Genomic DNA, 12,714 nt, shown 5'->3' on the forward strand with positions numbered 1-12,714 from the left:
GCTCTACCTACACTTCTGGCAGAGCAGCAGTTGCAATGCGAACACATAATTAAACGGTGTATTTATAGGAACAGATTTCTTGCCTATGGCAGACAAAGTGATTTTAAACGTGTAAAAGGTTTCATTCACAGATGATTTATTACTATCACACCCTGGAGACTTTATAAAGAGCACTGCTGCAAAAGCAGCCTAAACAAACTTGTACAGTAGGTCACGCTGGTTTAGTTTTTCATCAAAATGCTTTTTTTCTTTTACTATTATTTTTGAAAACGTTACAGCACTGGTGGACATTTCCTACCAAATAAGAACTAGACACTACTGTTATGTAGTGGTTAATTGGAAAACTGTTTTATCACGAATTTCTTATTTAGAAATAATTAAAATTTTATTTGATGTTTTTTTTTTTTTTGGATGGATACTGTTATTGCAGTGATGCTGTAATTAAACTGTCTTCACCCCAGTAGAATAATTGCATGACTCCATCACTGAAGTGGAGGGTTTGCTTTGGAGGGGAAACGCACAGTGTCTCTTTAGTAGCATGGTGGTTGGATCCCACATTTGTTTCTTATGTAACATTGTAAATAGCTGCTAAGACAGCATATCTATTGGACAAGCACATATTATACATACTTTGCACGTGCAGTATTTAATAGAAAGCAGTGTGTGCTGCAGGTTTAGCAAATGGCCCATCATTTGTAAGCTCTGTCTGGACTATATCACTTTTTGAGGTCATCCTTCTTTCTGTCAGTCTGCCTTTTTATCGATGGCACAAACATATGTCACATCATGGAACACATGAGTGCTCCACAGCCAGCGCTGCTCAACACAGCAGGGAACTGTTCTTGCGTGGGTAAAGTCATAGGAGAGAATAGGTTTCAGAACGCAGCGGTGCTGTTATAAGCGAAGGGCTGATAAGTAATCAGACTTCTTTTCCCATAACCAGTTGAGTCGCCCCTTCTAGCCAATAGAAAGAATGCAGGATTAAAATATTTGTTCACTAGCTTCATTTTTTGACCTCTTTTGACAAGAGTACGGTATTTCCTGGAGCCTTTTGCATATGGATAAACCTAGTATCAGTATACAACTGATATGTGAATCCATTTATCAAAAAAGAACGCCTCTTCTTACTCTTTCTTACCCAAACAAAAACGGTTTGACAAATACATTTCTCCCTAAGCTGCCTTAAGTCTCCTTTATACCGACAACACAAAAACAACAACAACAACTTATAATATAAGCCTTAAGCATCACAGCTGACAAGTGTTTGTTGTGTCCAAATAACTGCAATAGTACCTGAACTGTGCAGAGCCACAACTCCCGGAGCAGTTGCTGCCACCTGTGTCACCATCACCCCGTAGCCAAACTTCTCGCAGCTGCTCACCTACAGAAAACACACAGAAATCTCATACCCCTAGAAATATTTCAGCCTTTCACTATCACAGTTTTTGGTTATCAGGTAAAAAATGAATGAGAGTTTGGAAAAAGGATGGAAAAGGTTTAGGTCAAATGTAGTACTAATGTATCATAAAGGGAGATGTGTAAGTAAATCTGGGATTCTGGAAAGGCACAACATAATGTAGTTAAACATGCTGTGGAGAATTTAAATTGTAAATTGATATTGGAGTGTGCAGGCCCTTCATTAATTACAACACAATGCCACAACTAAAAATAGACAAAATATAATTACATTCCATAATTAAAGTGTAATGCCAAACTAGAGAAGCAATTACAATGGTGCGTAAACAATGGCAGTAAATTAAGCCCACGGGGGATCAGCTAAGGTTTGCAGCAAGCCTGAGTGTTTGTGTGTTTACAATTTGAATCTTAGACTCAGACCCTGTGACAAGGTCTGTGAAAACCACGTTTTTATGCCTGAAATACTACAGTACTACACTCCCACCAGATGAGCTCATGCAGCCTGTCACGAACCGGGACATACAACCATGACAAAACAGGAGATGCACACACAATTTATTGTGTTATTAATTTAGATCAACTGTGCTAATATAGTATACCAAAATGAAAACAATAACTCAAATTTCAGATATTTGAGGTTGTGCTGAAAATAATGGTGCCAAATAAGGCAAGAAAAACATATTTTAAAGGTGAAATATAGAGGTAAAATCAAAAATAGTCAAGAACGGCCAATTATACCCTGGACCACAGAGGGTTAAATTTGAAAACGGTTTAAAAAAAAACATCCCCATTCTAAAATGTCATGTGACAATCTGATTCATGAAGAGTGATGATGTCACAAGGACATGTGATGATGTCACAAGGACATGTGATGATGTCACAAGCACATGCCTTTGAGCCTTTGAAGTTTTTCTATAAATAGGGGTCAGGAGCAGCAAGTTTTAGTCAGTTTGTTCGCAGCCTTCAAACGTTCGACCAGAGCTATATTTGAAAGTATTTGTAAACCTCTGTAACATCACGCTCCAAAGCCCTGTGACGTTTCTGTGTTCTGTGACGTTGTCCCAAAGAAAGACCTTTAAATGCGATAAATAGCCTAAACGTTTTCGTTTATGACTAGTTTACCGTGTTATGACTGTGAACAGGGGGGAAGTCGCGCAAGAGAAATGTCGACCAAAACAATTGCAAGTAAGCCAAAGTCAGTTCCTAAAAGTCAACCCGCAGGTGTTTCCACCACCATCAGACCCTCCACTTCTGTAAGACCTCCATTAAGAATAACTGATGCAAAGAAAACCACTCGGGTGGGAAAAACTCAGAATGGAAGACCGGCAGCTGTGAAACAGCCCCCGAAGAGGGATATGAAAAAGAATGTGGACAGTAAACTGGTCAGCTTAATTACAAATGAAATTGTATACAGTGGAGCGACTGTGTCATTTGATGACATCGCAGGGCAGGATCTGGCAAAGCAAGCACTTCAAGAAATTGTCATCCTTCCTGCCTTAAGACCTGATCTCTTTACTGGTCTGAGAGCTCCTGCACGTGGCTTGCTTTTATTTGGCCCACCAGGAAATGGGAAGACCATGCTCGCCAAAGCAGTTGCTGCAGAGTCTAATGCAACATTCTTCAACATCAGTGCTGCTAGTTTGACCTCCAAATATGTGGGAGAAGGCGAGAAGCTCGTACGAGCACTCTTTGCAGTTGCAAGAGAGAGACAGCCCTCAGTAATCTTCATCGATGAAGTGGACGGCTTGCTCTGTCAAAGGAGGGAGGGGGAGCACGACGCCTCTCGCCGTTTAAAAACTGAGTTCCTCATTGAGTTTGACGGGTTGCAGTCAGGAAAGGATGACAGAGTACTTGTAATGGGAGCAACGAACAGGCCCCAGGAGCTCGATGAAGCAATATTAAGGCGCTTTGCAAAAAGAGTATATGTGACCTTACCCGATGAGAAGACAAGATTTACGCTGCTGAAAAATCTTTTGGGAACGCACGGGAGTCCACTGAGCCAAGACGAACTGTCCTGTCTTGCAAAAGTGACTGAAGGATATTCAGGGAGCGATTTGACAGCATTAGCCAAAGATGCTGCACTTGGCCCAATAAGAGAGTTGGCACCAGAACAAGTCCGTGTTATAGCTGCTGCTGAGGTGCGCAACATTAAGATAAAAGACTTTGAGGATTCTCTGAAGCAAATCAAACCAACTGTTAGTCCAGCAACTCTTAACATGTACACCAAATAGAACAAAGATTTTGGTGGTCCTTCTTCAATAAATCCAAATCCAGTCAGGCTGGATGAAACAGAGTGCAAAAATAAAGAGCTTCTTCAAGAGAAAGAGCAACAGGAAAAAGAAAAAAAACGTATTCTCCAGGACTTGGAGAGAAGAAATCTACAACTGAACAAATTAATACAATGAAGGACAGAACACCTGAACTGGAAGGAGAAGTATTGGAAAAACGACGTTCAAAGATGCAGCGTAGGATCAATGAAATGGCGAAAAAACACTCAGAGGTCATTAATGAGATGTTGTTGAACTCAGACAACTTGAAGTGTGAAAACGCTGAAATGCTTGCACAAAAGCAGCAACAAGAGAAAATAAATGAAGACCTGCAGCGTAAGCTTCAAGAAATCACAAGAAGAAATGAGCAGTTAGAAAAGATGCACAAGGAAAAACAACAGCAAAATACAGACAAGTGCAATCTATTAAAAGAAATGGAGCAAAGATGCCAGAAACTTGAGAAGGAAGTTGAAGAAACAACCGATCAGTTGAGAACCCTCATCCTAGAGAAAAAAGTGGTCGTGGAAAAGCTCATGGAAAAGAAGAAAAAACGTTTCCGCTTCTTCTGGAGGAGGGACACTCCTGCTTTTTCTACTCTTTCTATTTTTTCTACTGCTGACGTCACCTCGTCTCCCTCCACCTCTGTTCCATCTTAATTTTCACCTCTCCTCTCCCCTTCTCTCCTAACACTTCTTCCCTCTCTCCTTCATCTTTTTTCACCCCAACCAGTCCCGGCAGTTGACTGCCCCTCGTGAGCCTGGTTCTGCCGGAAGTTTCTGCCCGTTTAAAGGCAGTTTTTCTTCCCCACTGTCGCCTAGTGCTTGCTCAGAGGGGATTGTTGGGGTTTTCTCTTTTCTTTTTTTTCCCCTTCTTATTACCATTTTCCTTTATTTACCGATTTGTTTTGTTTACTTTTCTTTTACGTTGTTTCTTTATTTACTTGTTTAACTTTTTTTCAACTTATGTAATAAACTAATAAACCAATTGAATTTATCCTCTGCGTATTTTACATCTAATCTTTAAAGAATATTTCCAAAACATTTTCAAACATCACGATCTGTCTTTTGTTTGCTTGTTAAAACCCCGTAAATGGTGAAGTAAAAACCCTGTGATATGGTTTAAAACATCAAAATAGACTAAACAACTAGTCTAAAACTAAGAGACACAGGATAAAGTTGGTGTGAAGGTTTCAGTCTGTGAATGAATCTAAGCACCATCACCTTAACTTTAAATTCATCTCTGTTACCCTCTTTGTGACTGAACTCTGACCGTGAGCACCACAGCCACTGCGCACCAGTCACACGCACTTTAAATCCATCACAGTAAACCAGTTAGTTTACCTCAGTTTGTTTTGCAGCACATTTCACAACATGCAAAAGCATAATGTGCCATGTACAGACTCAAAATCTGATTTAAAAACATGAGGACTGACCTGTAAGCTTTACATTTACAGTTTATCACATACCACTGAGCAGTTCTTACCTGTAATTCTAAGCCCTCTTCTTCCTTTTCTGGTTTAAAACATCAAATTAGACTAAACAACTAGTCTAAAACCAAGAGACACTTAAATATTAAGTTAAACCTCTGGGGTTGCCGGACGCGCCGGCGCGTCAAAATCACATGACCAATTTAAGACGACACAGCTACAAGATGCAGCGATTCAGAGGCTGTATCCCAATTCAGGGTCTGCAGCCTTAAAGGCCGCATTTTAAGGCCGATTACGTCACCATGCCAGTCTCCTATTGCCAGAGGCTGAAGTGTGTGTGCAGTCACCAGGTGATAATCTGATATCGTCTACTTCCCCACTGATGTTAAGTAATATGAAAAAAATAATGAATCCCACCTTAGGCCGAATGTGTGACTCTCTTCGTAGTGGAAGAGAGAATGAATCTTCCCATCCGAATTCACGGCAATCAGTCTGTCAATCAAATCCTGTGGAGTAAAATGAGAGGCTTTGAACAAGAATGCACCGGATAGGGTGCAAAACGAAAACTGTGTGGAAATTTACAATGGGTAAGGTGGAGAACGTATATCAGTCTCAGTGTGAGAGGGTTTATTTGAATGCGTTTGAAGTAAAACAAATGGGTGGGTGGTGTTTGGAGGCCAAATAAAAAGTGCAAACATGCCCTCAGATGGATGACAAAAAAAAACTGCAGTGTGTGGAAAAGAAGAAGAAGAAAAACACTTACAGGTATGGAGGTTGGCATCTCCCTCAGGGTGTATTCGCTTTTGTTGGCCAAAGACTGTCGGCCCAGCAGTTGCCACACCGACTGGGAAGAGGAGAGGAGGTTGACCAAGTACAGGAAGGACTGAAGAGGAAAGTAAATACAGCAGCTGTTAGAGAGAAAAAATGTATTTGCTTTTAAAGACCATTGTGAATGCATTTGTGCACGTCATGGATTGATCAAATCCTAACACATAATAATAATATAACACTATTCAACTACAAACACTACCGATAATATGACAAATAATATCTGTAGTATTCAAAGCAAAACAAAATGTAAAAAGAATTTATGATTGCAAAGATAAAACATGGTTTACCACACTCTCAAAACTGAATAAGACATATATTCTGAGCAGAGTGGTTGAGCAGAAACCTATTGCAGCCTGAAGAATATTAAACTACAGGAAAGCTCCCTGCATTTTTCACTGGGTCTGGTAGAACAGGGAAAACATATCATCAAAAGCATCAAAGGAAAAAAAGAGAGACACTTGCACAAACGAGCTACAACTTAGATTATATTAAACAGCTTCAAAGAAACGTAAAGAAAAAAACAAGATACGATGGATTTTTTTTTCTAAAATAGAAATATCTATACTTTCATGTGTCTTCTGATGTTTCTGTGCATGTGTGAACTTATCTTCATATGTACTACCAAACCTCCTACTGTACTTAGCACAGATTAAAGCAAAGACTCGAGTTAATTCACCAAAGTGCTGGTGTGTGTATATTTAGTTTTCCTTTGACCTCAGCATATATGTATAACCCACTGATAAGGCAGACTTTAAAGTCGCCTGTGGCAGGACACAGTTTACACATCACTGGCTGTCCGTATTCACTTGGCTAGTCTCTCTGAGAGAGATGACTTGGCTGCTGTCAGAGGCCAAGCATCAGACACACACAGACAGGCTCACGCTGGAGCTTGTTGAAGCTTTCCTGAGAGAAATTCTGCCAAAAACATAACTAAAAATGCAGTCTTATGAAAGTAAGGCTTATTTGCCCAGACACCCATAAACCAATCAGCAAAAAGCCTTTCTTGTTAACAAAATCACTATTGCCAGTTTCTTAAATATGAATATTCACAAGTGAATTTTCTACATGGCTGCTGGTATCACAGCAACACATGGACCACTATTCTGAGTCCTGGGTTAATAATAATTGGAATCAATTTAATTTTAATCAATTTAAACACCTTTGTAACCAGTGAGCTAAAAACATGATGGAAAAGCAAAACTTCTAAGAGATCTGTGTCTGTACTATTATGTAGATATCTAAAAATTGGGGCATTGTGGGCTCCAGGAAGTTTCTCCTTCTCCCTCTCTCTCTCACACACACACGCACGCACATACATACAATACCTTAATGCAACTCCTATCTGTGGGGTCAATGGGAGTTGGTTTGGGACGGACCACTCTGATGTCGTCACTGCTGCACTCAAGAACAGACCATAGCTCTAGTACCAGGGCCCGAATAAAGCCTGAGACAGAACACGGAGAAATTTGTTGTACCAAACATTTATTTGAAATAGCAGCAACTAAAATTATTAACAGTGCTTTAATAAATAAACGACTGACTTTGTTATTGTGTCCAATCTTTTAAAGAAATCTGTCTTTGCATTGCTGGCACCGTTTTGATTGGAGGATTTGAATCTCAGGAAGGAAGGAATTTATAATGCCACTCCCTTTGATCCCATTTAATCTCTTCCCTGTTGCACTTTGGCCTGTCAGTAACTACATTTGAATTTTGCAGCTCAAGCTTGCACATAAAGGCTGGATAAAAACGTTAATGCAATCAAAATGTACGCAGCCCTCGCTGGAAAACTGGGGATACAGTACAGTACATAAATGATGAAGCAAAGACAAAACATTAGTGTCATGGAAGAAGAAATAGTCAGTGCATCACGGGAAGCTCCCAGCAATAAAACCTGCATTTGTATTGACACATAAACCTTAATTTGTGAGCAATTTTCAGTGTATTTCAGTTAAATTAATGAGACAAATATAACAAAAGGGATTTTATACTTAGAAGAAGAATATGAAATTGAAATATTAAACTAAGAAAACTATAAATACTGCAGTTCTAGAGTTACAGATATACAATTAAGCTTTGCATATCAGTGCTGTATAACCCAGGGAATGTACTTTTTTTTTTTTTATAATTGAATAGTAATGGAAATCATGAACTGTTTTTCAGAGGTCATAGATCAAATGAGCAGTAGAGTTTTTCTCACAGAATGGTTCTTTCACATAGAAAGCAGTGTGTGCTGCAGGTTTAGCAAATGGCCCATCATTTGTATCTCCAGTGTCTGTTGAAGTGTACAGTATCTGTGTGTGTGCATGACCGTCGGTGCTCTCTGCTCACTCGGGTTCAGAGGTACAGGGAGGAGGCTCAGCAGGAGTAGAGGCAGCTGCTTCATCACAAACATGCCAGGTGCAGGCGGTAAAGGCCCTTTCTGTTTCCTCTCAACCCTCCTGCCAAAGCCATAGAACTCTGCCGAGGTGAACCAGACAACACAATATAGACATTTTTCCCTGTTCCTACATGGAAACACAAGATCAAACGGGCATTTTTTTTTGGCATAAATATGTATATCATATCGGACTCAGTTTGTTCCTGTTATTGTTTTTGCACTGTACTTGTCATCCATTCCAGTGAAACGATGCAGAAGGTTGTAGGTTGTGCAATAGTGCCATCTAGAGGTGAAGTAACATCACACTGCCCGTGCTCTTGTCTCGTCACGGTGTTTGCGTGTTTCTCCCTCTCTGCACACTCAGCGTTATATTCACAATATGTGGAAAATATATTGATATTGAATGTTCAAATATGAGGATATGTATAATGTATAGGTTGACTTTGCTCTACCTACACTTCTGGCAGAGCAGCAGTTGCAATGCGAACACATAATTAAACGGTGTATTTATAGGAACAGATTTCTTGCCTATGGCAGACAAAGTGATTTTAAACGTGTAAAAGGTTTCATTCACAGATGATTTATTACTATCACACCCTGGAGACTTTATAAAGAGCACTGCTGCAAAAGCAGCCTAAACAAACTTGTACAGTAGGTCACGCTGGTTTAGTTTTTCATCAAAATGCTTTTTTTCTTTTACTATTATTTTTGAAAACGTTACAGCACTGGTGGACATTTCCTACCAAATAAGAACTAGACACTACTGTTATGTAGTGGTTAATTGGAAAACTGTTTTATCACGAATTTCTTATTTAGAAATAATTAAAATTTTATTTGATGTTTTTTTTTTTTTGGATGGATACTGTTATTGCAGTGATGCTGTAATTAAACTGTCTTCACCCCAGTAGAATAATTGCATGACTCCATCACTGAAGTGGAGGGTTTGCTTTGGAGGGGAAACGCACAGTGTCTCTTTAGTAGCATGGTGGTTGGATCCCACATTTGTTTCTTATGTAACATTGTAAATAGCTGCTAAGACAGCATATCTATTGGACAAGCACATATTATACATACTTTGCACGTGCAATATTTAAACATGTAGGCTAGAGAATGACTTTCAGTTGTATTATTTATTAGACGAATACTAATTATCACTGTAAATATGAAAATCTGTACAAAACATCAAAGCATTAAGAATACTTGCAATAAAAAGAAATTTTCTAAATGGTGCTGTTTGTCTTATTATGCAGTAGACTTGAGATCTCAGTAGTTATTAGTTCAAGATCAGGACACAGTGTTTAAGGGATTGTACATTTCAAAATATAATTTACTTTGAAGCGATCTGATCCTATGCCATGACATTTAAAACATTAACATAATGCTCACTTAAATTGAAAAAAAATCTCTCACTTTGTGATTTTTAAAAAAGCAAATAGAATGCATTTATCAAACACTTTTAGTTGATGTTTGTTATGGAGTAGTGGCAGAAATCTTTAGCCATTCCTCGTTGCCTCAGGAGCAATGATTTTATTGAACATGTGCAAACATAAATGGAAATATACGTAAAATAGAGTTTATAACAATATAACAAGCTTGAAAGTCAATATTTGGCATTGTAACTGTTATTCTTCAGTTCTAGTTTTCTTGTCATTTCCACAGGAACAGTTTTCCAGGCTTCTTGAAGGATATTCAGAGCACGTCTTTGGGTGTTGTCCGCCTTTTGTTCCGTTCTCGTGTCACAATGATCCCACACTGCTTCAGTAATATTGAGGTCTGGGCTCTGGGGAGGCCAAGCCATGACTGATGCTGTTCTATTGTATGTTTTTCTATCCAGGTATGCTTTTACTGTACTGACAGTATTTTGGGGATCATTGCTATCCTGAAAAATGATGCATTTGCCAATCACATGCTTTCCCAATGGCATTACATTGTGGATTAAAATCCATTGTTACTTTTCTATATTCAAGATTCCATCAATCAAGAGTTTCCCATCCTTAAGAATAGCTTCTTCTTCTTCTAACAATTTCTGACAAGGGTTCAGCAAACGGTAGATGAATCAGCTGAAGGGCTAGATGCACCTTTCAGGTCCTGTGTTGGGTCTTAACTCGATTTTCCCCTCTTATTTCTTAAGGACATGACTTTCAGATATTGTTAATTTGCTGTAGAGGGTGTGTGTGGTTGAAAGGCAAGGCCTGAAGAGGAAATGAGGGTTAGGTGAGAGGAATGGTGGAAACATTGGGGTAAAACTTGGATTCACTTATTATTAATTATTAAACACTTATTATTAATGGAGCAGTAACACTGAGAAAAAAATCATCAAACTTTTACTCCTACTGACAAAATTAATCAAAAGCATTTTTAATTATGAACATTAAAAGTACTATTGAATGGGAAAAATCACATCTATCTGGATTTCTTTGCTTGTTGATTTCCAAACTAATATAAGTATTTTTCTGTACCTTTGCACTGATTTTCCCCTTTAACTGAATTTATCCTGCCAATGCTTTTTTGCATGTGCCCTTTGCTGCTAGAAATCAGATCATCTTTTTCATATAAATCTATGTACAAAAAAATACATAGATAGCTTTTAAAGCTGGAATCGGTCTTTGACTTTGCCTTTATTCTTCATTGCTGTATTACCTTTCCTCCTTCTGACCTTACTCTTTATGGCCACTTTTAGCATAAATATAGCATCTGGTTTAGCAAACCTTATAAAGGGAAAATCGATCTGAGGAATGGGAACAAAGCAAAAGTCATCATGAACGTGTCAGTTGAGGCTGTTAATCAGTGGGATACTGCAGGTCACCCTGCTTAAAAGCTGTCCCAATCCCTCTTTACGTGAAGCCTTTGCTTTTATTATATACTTCATATAACATATCATATTTATTTCTAACCACCATGACACCACAAGAGGGAAGCATTAGGCACTGAGATGGTGAAACTGCAACTGATAAAAATGCAGTTCATACATATAATGCAGCAAGCTAATCGATCTGTTGAAATTCACAAACACTTCTGCAGAGTAGATACATTCATTTCATTTTGTAGAATAAAAATATAATTTCCTGCCTTGTTTAGTATCACTATAATAGAAGGACACCGGCGCTAACAGTAAAAGTAAAAGTAAAAGCTATTGATACCAATTATTTTTATACTATATCCTCACTTCACAGTGAGAACCAAAATCTGTTTCTTCTTTCTTTTGTACTAAACATGTTCTCACACTCTGGAGCCATTTTGGTGCAAAGTCAGCAAATTTTATAATTTATAAATTTTTCAATTTTATATTTTATATTCCCCTTGCCATAAGAGCTGGGTAACACCCAAATTTCTCATCTGTGCAGTATTAAAGGTTTATCCTATTCTATTCTAAAACTTTAAAACTGTTTTTATTCTAGTATATAACTTTTATGATCACTGAAATTAAAGTTAATATAGATATAGCTTAAAAATAATTGGACAAATAAGTGCCTGGAGATGTTACCAAAATGGCTCCAGAGTGTGAGAACATGTTTAGTACAAAAGAAAGAAGAAACAGATTTTGATTCTCACTGTGAAGTGAGGATATAGTATAAAAATAATTGGTATCAATAGCTTTTACTCAACAATGAACACATAAGGTGAAGTAAACGTAAATCACAGTCTGATAAAAACCCTTTAATAAAGCACATTCAGTACATGTTCTGAAGCTATTACTCTGGCTCTGTTTGGGGTCATTGTCACGCTACAGAATGAACTTAAGCGATCTGATTATTTTGCATGATAAAAGATCTAATTGTAGTTCTAGTCTCTAGTTTTGACATGCTCTCTGCAAAAAAACCCCCAAAACAACAAAAACTAAAACAGCGGGATGCTTCACCATGCTTCGCTGCCAACATCTGTGCCTAAAGAGTTGTGCACAGTATTGTGTGTTGTATCATCTGTTACCCTTGCTGCAGTGGGTTTTATGAAATTGTCACATTTTCATACAGTGTTGCTGTTCTGTCAAGTAATTACATCTGTATCTCTGCTGCTTTTTTCCCGAGGCAGAGCAGAGAGCAGGCTGGGGTGACAGCTGCAGTGACACTACCCTCCAATCACAGAAAACATACAGCGCCACATGGTGCATATTAGAGCAAAATCATATTTGACAACTGTGAGTTCTCTGCTCTGACATTAAACCATAACCTCTTTCATTAAGTGCTCACAGGGAGCTGCAGGACACTGCTGGTCAGAACAATGCAAACTATGATACAATAATGTCAATGAATTACATTCATTTTCTAGATTTTTTGTCATCCTTTAAAAATAGCTCCATTTTTTTACATGCTAAAATCTACAAATTATACAAATTTCCATCCCCATAAATACAACCTTATCTAAGTAACGCAGTGAGTTTATTTGATCAGTTTGTCCTT

The 12,714-nt window shown here is 38.3% G+C and overlaps 1 pseudogene; it reads left to right on the forward strand.

Moving 5' to 3' along the window:
• The first annotated feature begins 786 nt into the window (after positions 1 to 786).
• LOC146654894 (spastin pseudogene) lies at positions 787 to 11,132 on the forward strand (annotated as a pseudogene).
• The last annotated feature ends 1,582 nt before the right edge of the window (positions 11,133 to 12,714 follow it).

This window comes from Rhamphochromis longiceps, linkage group LG14 (assembly GCF_057381845.1).
Source record: "Rhamphochromis longiceps isolate RC_006_pf linkage group LG14, R_longiceps_female_GT1.1, whole genome shotgun sequence".
NCBI classification, from domain to species: Eukaryota; Metazoa; Chordata; class Actinopteri; order Cichliformes; family Cichlidae; genus Rhamphochromis; species Rhamphochromis longiceps.